Source organism: Piliocolobus tephrosceles, chromosome 7 (assembly GCF_002776525.5).
Source record: "Piliocolobus tephrosceles isolate RC106 chromosome 7, ASM277652v3, whole genome shotgun sequence".
Lineage (NCBI taxonomy): Eukaryota > Metazoa > Chordata > Mammalia > Primates > Cercopithecidae > Piliocolobus > Piliocolobus tephrosceles.
In genome coordinates this window covers 26,834,895-26,845,287 of record NC_045440.1, presented here as the reverse complement: position 1 = coordinate 26,845,287, position 10,393 = coordinate 26,834,895, and positions in this window count along the sequence as shown.

The window sequence follows — 10,393 nt, the reverse complement described above, 5'->3', positions numbered from 1 at the left end:
TTTTTTTTCAAATGTCTAAAGTACCTCTGTGATAGAATTATTGTATATCTGTAGAATAGTATCAATGAGTGAAGGTATAATTTCCACTCAATATATGGAATGTCTTTTATAACAATTAGAGTTGTCTCAAAATGAAATGGAAGGCCAAACAACAAAAGACAAAAACAAAATAAAAATATAAAATAAAATAAAAATGAAATGGAAGGCTTTACATAGTGAGCTTCCTGCTACTGAAATCATTCAAGCAGAGGGTTATAAAGGATGGTGTTTTGAAGGTCTGCACCAGGTTAAGCTGGATCTTAGGATTTCTAAGGTCTCCCAACAAAAGACTGTATGATCTAGGCAAGATATATGCTAATACATACTCCTAATAGTTTAAATCCTCTTCTGCCTTCTTGTGCATGAAAATAAATCACCTGATAATTTGTTTGTTTATATGGGTAGGATTTCTTATTGGGAAATTGATATAAATACTTCAATGTATTTAACAAATATTTATTGAGCCTCTAGTATGTGTCTAATAGTGTAACGTGCTGAAGATATAACAATGAACAGAGATGGGTTTTATCTGCATTGACAAAATAAGAACAGAGATGGGTTTTATCTGCATTGACATAATAATGTGAAAAACTTAAAATATGAAAACATTTAAAAATGCAGTGCAGTAATGTTAAATAGACTGTTTAAAGGGTCTGGAAGATGACAAAGAAAATTATAATTAATCAGGTACTAATGACAGAAAAGAGAACAAAGTTTTTAATTTTATTAAAAATTTCCAATTTATAACCAAAATATACAACCACTACATTTAAAATCAGTTTGTACACTCACAGTTAAAGTGCTAAGAAAAAACATTTACAAAAACTGACATCAGTCTACTGTAAACAAAATAAATCTACAAGAGCAGAGTGCAAAGCACATCAGCTAATGTGAAATTCCCAGTTCATGCTCTAACCAAGTGCACTTGCCCTGTAAATCCCAACAACAGCAACTTTTCCACTCATTTGGAAGTGAACCATTTTAATGAACATATAAAAAAGAAACACGAAGAACTAATGCCACAAAATACAAGTCTTTAGCATAAACACTTTCTAATTAGATGTTTATATGATAAACCAATATTAGACATTTAGAATCACCTCAGCAATTTGATTCAGAATAGTTTGGAAAACTAAACTTCTCAGTGCCAGCTATTTAAAAATGATATATTTTTTAGAATAATGAAAAGAATACCTTTTCTACCTTTATAGCTCTTGAAAAATTGTAACAGTAAAATGGGGAAAGACTTTTTTTTTTTTTTTTTTTTAACAAGCATGGATAGTGTTCATCTGTAAATGTAGTATCAATGAGAAAGAGCTGGAAGACAGACCTAGCTGTTGGTCAGGTAGAATGAGGGTGAAGGAGATCTAGGATGCTTCAGGCATTGCCCTTGAACTTAAAAAACAGGATCAGCAGGCCACGACTTCATAAGGCCCATAAATACAAATGACTAGCTTCCTTTCTCAAGGTCACTGAAAATATACAGCAGTTGCAGACATCACATGGGTTTGGGCAAAGGGGGCAGATTTCCAAGCTAGGTCACTTAATGGTATCTCTTGCCTCAAAATGTCCCATCGATACTAATTTAAATGATTTCCACTTTTGTTTTAAAGCTTAACATTCTACTCATTGAGATTAATTTGCGCTAACAGCAACGTGGTTGCTTTTAATGCAGATTTCTCTTTAAGAGAGCTAAAAGGGCTATAGTCACTAACACTTTAATATAAATTAGTTAAAGCAAATTTCTAACACTTGAGATAGGTTATATTTTGGAAGTACTGATAAGAATGACTAGGGGATAGAAGGCAGATAGGGAAGTTTTGGAGAATGTAGCATTTGAGGAATAGGTCACATGAAGAGGGTATCATGAGCATATTGCCTAGGAAGAAGTGTACCAAGCAATTATTGAGAGACCAAAGTAACCTTTCTCCACTATAAAAATGTATCCAAAACCAAGACACCTAGAGTACCTCTGTGGTGTACTAGATTCGTTTTTGTTGGCTAATCTTTTACCCTTATTATTCATATTATTTATATGATGATACGTAGTCTGAATTTGGAACAACTCAATTTACAACCTATTAAATCATAAAATTGGGGATTTCCTGTGTAGGAGTTTCATATTTTTTTATATGATCTTCAACTCATATACCTTTATTCTTATAACCTGAAATAAAGGTATAAAGAAAATCTTTAAATGGCATTTTATGGCAAATTTGTTTACTATACCACATAGCAGTATTCATTAATTTAGAATGCCTACCAAGAGGATAAAATTCCAGTTGCCAAAATTTAAGTCCATATTAGATGTGAGGGGGAAAATTATTTTGCCTCTAAATGATACTTACAGATGAATCCTTTTATATCAGGTTGGTGAAAAACTAACTGTGGTTTTTGCCATTAAAAAACTGGCAAAAGGCCGGGCGCGGTGGCTCAAGCCTGTAATCCCAGCACTTTGGGAGGCCGAGACGGGCGGATCACGAGGTCAGGAGTTCGAGACCATCCTGGTCTACACGGTGAAACCCCGTCTCTACTAAAAATACAAAAAACTAGCCGGGCGAGGTGGCGGGTGCCTGTAGTCCCAGCTACTCGGGAGGCTGAGGCAGGAGAATGGCGTGAACCCCGGAGGTGGAGCTTGCAGTGAGCTGAGATCTGGCCACTGCACTCCAGCCCGGGCGACAGAGCAAGACTCCGTCTCAAAAAAAAAAAAAAAAAAAAAAAAAAAACTGGCAAAAACTGCAGCTACTTTTTCACCAACCTAATATATAACAATATCTCAGATTATAAAAGCTTTAAACTACACACAGATTTAGTGAAAGGCTTATTAATGTATATATACTCCCAAAAGGTATTAGCTTCAATTATGAAGTCATTTTGATAAAACATTTTTGAAAACTGGAAAATTTTACAACAAAATAAAGGATAATTTTTTTAAGGAGAATTTTCTTGGTAAGACTTGTGGTTATCTGTAGAGTCTCCTTCATAAAACATCTGATATGTTGATAGGGTTAGGATGAGAAGCTAACATATCTATTCTAAAAGATCTTTTGTTTGGTTCCTTCTTGAATATATATATTATGAAATTGCCAGCATCTGATCATTTTTGACCAATAAAACCAGCAATTTCAGGTAGTTCAGAATAATAATGTATTATCCAATTATGACCATGTAGCAAAAACCTCCTTGGCCTGACTCTACCAGAGAACAACTGATCTACTACAGGAGGAGCTGATCTACATGCCGAGATGTGACCATGATAATCTAACAACACTGTAAAAAGTTAAGAAAACAAGATTTAAAAAGGCTCAAAAAACACCTCACATTAAATAAATATGAGTCTTGGGTATCACAAATTAGAGAGTGAAGTAACTCATAATTACTGTTAATTATGATACATTTACATAAATAATCCCCAAATTCACTATCAGATTAAAATACAAAAAGTATTTTTTTGGTAAAATATTTTAGTTTTGAAGAAACAGCTTCCACTGTTCTATTAAATAACAAGATAAAAGAATTTACTCGTTTTACTCGTTTTTGTCGAACTTTTCTTTCTGGGGCTAGAGGAAAGGGATGGTGGGTGGCATCAATATCAATCTTTATTATGCCAAAGTGAATGTCTAAATCAGTCATTCCTTCATATATGTGATACTTTTACACTGCAATGAGAAAATAAAACACAGAGATACAATTTGGCATTTGAAAATAAAAGCAGAAAAGTTGTTGGAAGTTGGGGTTAAAGATGTGGTGATTCTAGGGAAGTTAAATATTATAAAAAATGAATGATACAAAATTCGGATTTAGTCCAACTCACAGCTAAGGTAGAAATAGCACCTGATGGCAAGAGAATGTCCAGCCTAAAATTTTCACATTGGGGAGTCCTTTATATGATTTTTAAAGTTTTTTAAGTTCATATAAAAAGAAAATAAGAGTTATTTTTAAGTATACATTCACCTCAGCTCAATGTAAAGAACTACTGTGTTGATCTTGTCTCAGAAATATGGAATTATTTCATATTAAATGTTTCTGCTGACAAGATGAGTTCAGGGAAAAATTATCTGAGGCAGGGATAAGGGAATACATTTGTAAATTTCCTTTTAAAAATGGAGAATGGGAGAAGTAGAGAAATAGGAAAATGGTGGATGACTAAACATAAAGTAAATCACTCTAGGATTACTTGCTTTATCTTACAGGATATCCCATTATTAAAACCCAGAAAATATTAAATGAAATATCTGAATCTCAGACTCAATTTAACAAATGTGATCACAAAGACTTGCAGAGCCGGAGAACTGAAAACAATATTTTTTTTGGTAGGCAATCAAAATAATATAATACAGGCATCTCTGAATGAGAAAGGCTGGGCATCTAATTTAATTTCTGACAGCCAGGAGAGGTACATGATCCAGTGAAATGACATAAGACAAGGAATCAAGTGGAGCTAAAGAATCACACCAGAAACCAGTATACCTTCCTATATCAACTTTCCACTATTCTCTAATCATCAGATCTTATCCCAACACCCAGATTTGAACCAGTGTTCAAAAGATTGATATGAGCTAATGTAGACAATCAGAGCAAACACAATGATCTTTAAAGGTAACAGGAACTTCCTTGGCCTAGTGCACAGAGAACACTTAATCTACCAGAGAAATCTGAAATGGAACTAATACAATCTCTACTTTTTTTTTTTTGAGATTGAGTCTCGCTCCGCCGCCCAGGCTGGAGTGCAGTAGGGAGATCTCGGTTCACTGCAAGCTCCATCTCCTGGGTTCACGCCATCCTCCTGCCTCAGCCTCCCGAGTAGCTGGGACTACAGGTGCTCGCCACCACACCCGGCTAATTTTTTTGTATTTTTAGTAGAGACAGAGGTTTCACCATGTTAGCCAGGACGGTCTTGATCTCCTGACCTCGTGATCCACCTGCCTTGGCCTCCCAAAGTGTTGGGATTACAGGCGTGAGCCACTGCGCCTGGCTAATTTTTGTATTTTTAGTACAGAAGGGGTTTTGCCATGTTGACCAGGCTGGTCTGGAACTCCTGACCTCAGGTGATCCACCCACCTCAGCCTCCCAAAGTGCTGGGATTACAGGCGTAAGTCACTGCATCTGGCCTCAATCTCTACATTCTATCCGATGACATTTAAGGAACCCTTCCAGAAACATTTTCTGTATAGCCAGAAAAAAACTAAAAATAACAAGCCACGCTGATCTCTAACAATACTTCAAAAGAAGGCATTCACTTGCCCATGGCAATCTGGCAACTATATTTACGTAATAAACCTAAGAATGCAGCTTAAGAATAATTACTGAACAAAAAATTTTCAATCAACTCCTCTGAAATTTCTTTTACATTTTATAATTATTTTAATATTGGTAAATTGAATAGCTTTTATATTAGCCATATGAACCACTGCTTTGTTCACTAATTTGATCTTGAATACATTTTGTGTAAATTTTAGGCTAACTAGCTCTAGTCACATTTACGAGAACAAAGACCACAAAATGTTATGTCATTCTTTTCTATATATCAATTTAAGGTGCTTATATTGGTACTTAAGAAGTCTTTCCCATTTAAAAAAGCCATGTCTAATATTTATAACTTTCTTTCATTTTATTACCTGTAATATAATTTTCCTTTTTTGAAATTACTTAAAATCGCTAATGGAAAAAGTTGATAACATATCTGAATCCCATCAATTTACATGCAAATGACATTAATAATACAAGTTGATCTAGTAAAATAATACAAGTTGATCTAGTTCATGGGATGAATAACAAGAATAAAAACGAGACCAAAATAATGATTATAAAATGGTCACAGGAGAACTAAATAAGAGCTGGGTGGAATTTTAGACACTACCTAAACTAATTCTCTTGTTCCCTAGAGAATGAGAAAATGGAGGCACCACGAGGTAAAATGCCTTGTCCAAAGTTACACAGTTAACTGCAAAAGAGAGGCAAGACTAGAAGTTAAGATTCCTGACTCAAAATCCTATGGTATTTTAAAAAATAAAATAATGCATTTTTACTAATCATTAAAAAAAATCCTGCCAATTTAGAACATTTTTTTTGTTTAATTTTAGACTCCAGGATAGAAAATAGAAATTATTAAACTCTAAGTTAAAAAAAAAAAAAAAAAACAACCAATATGCACAACACAAAGAAATATCTGCAATTTAGCATATACAAACAAGCTGACTTATACAACAAAAAGCCTTAAAGCTACAATAATAATAAAGTAATCCACCCTACTTCAGGAAATATGATAAAATATCAACCTTAAAAAATCTTTAAAGACTAACTTTACCAGTTAATGGTAATTAGCAAAATAATGAAACAGTGATCTTCAAAATCTGAATTATTTCAAGGTAAAAAAACTTGTTTAATCTCTATCGGGAAAAACTGGTGACAGTGACCAATAAACTGAGCATAAAGTATAAGCAACACTTTCACACCAACAAAAATATTCAAGAAATAACATAACAGATTTCCTGAGGCAGATGATAATTTAAAAAGTAATCTGAAGGAAATTATCTTTCAATGCATTTCAACAGATTGAACTACTGTGTCTTATAGGAAGTAAGTAATGTAGTGGTTTGGTGTTTAATTAAAGTATAAGTGAAAACTTTACTTTCTTTTATATTTATGTCAACAGAATTTTACTTCCTAATTAGAGAGCACAGAATAAGAAACATGTTTAACTCATATTAAATCTTTATATATTAAGTCTTTATAAATCAACCAAATAGAAATGTCTACAAGGATGGCTGATTCTGGGTAGACTTTAACATTTTCATTCTTAGAAGACTTGGATCCTGAGAGAAAACTGTAATCCTATATCAATTTAGTGACTAAAGAAGCACAGGATTAAGATTAAATTAGTAAAACACCCAGGAGACTGATTACAGTCAGACGGAAGGCATGTGATACCTAGTCTTCCTACTGCTTTCCCAAATTCATCTAATTGGAACAAAAGAAGGAGAGAAAAGAATTAAATTATGAAGAGATGCCAACACAATTATTTTCATACAAAATAGGTCAAAATTATATAAGAATAATGTATAAGATTATACAGCTACTAGGAAATACAGCTGTATTAAATGTAAACATTTTTTCTTTATCAGTTGTAAAACTACATAGAAACATTTAAAAGAATCAATCACAAGTTCCTTTGTAAATCTAGGTTCCATAAAAATGCTATCCTTTGTGAGTGAAGAATGGAGAAAAAATCCTTACTTTACAGTTTAAAAAAATTATAAATGTGTACAAACAATTCTCATAGTGTGATGACTTAAAATATAAAGTTTTGCCATGATGAAAACCAACAAGTGAATCACTTTTTCAAAACTTGTTCTCAATCAGAAAGAATTAGGTACATAAAAGCCAAAAAGTCAAAGACAAAAAATGTTATAGGGTCTACATTCTTCTTTATATATATTTTTATAATTTAAGTCAAGCTAATGTACTTACACAATTTCATATAAAAGGAAAAATATAATGAATATCCCCAAATTTGTTCTAGAAATTCAACTACATAAAATTTGAGAGCATACTCTGGTATAACACATATTAAAGAGCCAATACAATTTAAAAGCATAACCTACTTTTTAAAGGTTAATTGGATGACCGATTTAAAGACTGTACCAAATGAATACTGGTCTAATTGCCTATTTTGTTGTTACTGCTAAAAAGAAATACTAATGAAGACTGTAACCTTGTTTTCTACAGCCCCCCCAAATTCTAACAAAATCAAATGGTACCAGTAGAACAATTTATGGATTAGGCATGGTGGCTCATGCTTGTAATCCCAGTGCTTTAGGAGGCCAGGAGTTCAAGACCAGCCTGGTCAACATAGTGAGAACCATCGCTACAAAAAATTTAAAAAATTTGAATTAAGCCAGATGCAGTGACTCATGCCTGTAATCCTAGCACTTTGGGAGGCTGAGGTGGGCAGATCACTTGAGGTCAGGAGTTTGAGACCAGCACAGCAAAACTCCTGGCCAACATGGCAAAACTCCATCTCTACTAAAAATACAAAAACTAGCCGGGCGTGGTGGCGTGCACCTGTAGTCCCAGTTACTTGGGAGGCTGAGGCAGGAGAATCACTTGAACCCAGGAGGTGGAGGATACAGTGAGCCGAGATTGTGCCACTGCACTCCACCCTGGGCAACAAAGCCAGACTCCATCTCAAAAAAAGAAAAAAAAAAATTAAAACTAGCCGGGTGTAGTGGTGCACACCTACAGTCTTAGCTACTTGGGAGGCTGAAGCTGGAGGACTGCTTGAGCCTAGGAGTTCAAGGTTACAGTGAACTATGATTATGCCACTGCTCTCCAGCCTGTGTGACAGAGCAAGACCCTGTCTCTAAAAAAATTTTTTTTAAGTAGAATAATTTATGGGTTACAGAGCATTATAATAAATGTTATTTCATTTGGTCCTTACAATATCCAGTGAGGGAGGCTAAAACCAAAAATTACCTTATCCACATTTTACATTGAACAAAGAAAGACTCAGAGAAATTAAATGACCAGCCCAGTTGACATCATGAGTTAAATTCCAATCCCATGGGAATTTTCATTACACTAGACTACGTAAGTCATCCAAATATGGTAATATGTAAATGTACCTTTGGTATGTCAGAAAGCAATATAAATATCATCATAATGAAATTTTGGTATGTTGATATTTTCTAAGCTCCAGCAAATGATTCACTAATTTATATAAAAAAATTAAGTTGTTCCTTTCATTTCACAGAGAGATAGCCTAAACTAAGATGGGTACAATTTGAGTTATTTCCAGCTATTATCACGAAGAAATTGATGAGGTAGGTTAAAATGTAGTAAATTTTTCTAATTTGAACACATTCTTAGAATTTTTATAAATCTGCTCTAAGAGCAGCAGAAAAAGGAAGGTTGATTTGAAGATTAATTTACCCAACTGGTCCACAAAGATCTAACAGCATAAGACTAAAAGGAGTCTAATTACTCACTTCTAAGAATCACTCTTCATCTTCTAAAATTAATTAAAAGGATTGGTACATGTCTGTACATATATTTCTTTAATTACAATAGTGACATGGACTGTTATCTATACAAAATATGTTTCATTCGGTGTATTTTACATGCTTATTACCTGCCATATATTATTCTGGTAAAGCAGAGACTTCATTTCACAAAGGTTAAATTTAGATCTTTCCAATTTCTTTGATGTGAGACTCAGTACTAGAGTAAAAGCAAGTTGTGTGACAAGAATTGTTCATTTAAATATTTATTGAAAAACTGTGTATGAAGCCCTGTGCCAGCTGAGTTATTGACCAATTGTTCTTTGAAACAAATTGTTTTGAGTTTAATATTATCTTAGATCTTTTGTCTAATTATTGAATAAAACAATATTGCTGAAATCAAAGTACTTTTTGAAAAGCTTTTGATAATATATTAACATTTTAGAGAGAACTATTGTTTTCTCAGTTGTCAACTGAAAAAAGAAAACACTAAACATTATCATATGCCAATCAAAGTTAAACATATGGTAGGAAAACTGTCCAGACTTATTCAGATTGGTTTAAGCTAGTTGAGACTTGAAACTGCTGCCCAAACTAAATACTGTTGTTTAAAACCATGGATTAACAATATTACATAAATTTTGTGGGACAAAATTAAGATACTTACTGAAAGTAACTGCAAAGTCACTATAGTATTCCCATACATACCAACAATTAATTTGACAGAGAAAATACAAATGAATATATAAAAATGTAGAAGCACGAAGTTAAGATTTTCATAGTGATGTTCACTTAACTGTCTATACTTGGCCCACTTGTAAAAGAAAACCAATTAACATTTTGGCAGTTGATAATACAATGCAGATGGCAATGAATGACAACATCTTCGAGCTCAAACTGGTACCTTCAATTTTAACTTATTTTTGTTTGTGAATGTTTGTTTTGGTTCTCTCATGCTGTTTGCAGGAGAGATTCTCAGACAAAAGCTTCATGAATTATTGATAAATGAGTTGTTATATGTTTGGCTTTCAGAGAAAATGTTTATTAATTGTCAGTTATGAGGGAATTCAGACCTACCTGCCTTGAGCATTAACTCCAGTTCCAAGGCAGTGAACACAGAGAAAAACTGAAAACATTTTGGGCCAAATATTCAAATATCTCCCATGAAGAGTAAGTCATATTATCATATAAGTACTTTGAAATATATAACCTAATAGACAAATTATTACTATCAGAAAACTAACTTTGCTGCCTGATGAGAAGATTCTTTTTCAACACCTAACTTCTTGGCAGTTTTTGTTTTAAAGGGTGAGAAAGAAAGTACACATGAATTCAACACGTCAAGGAATATACTA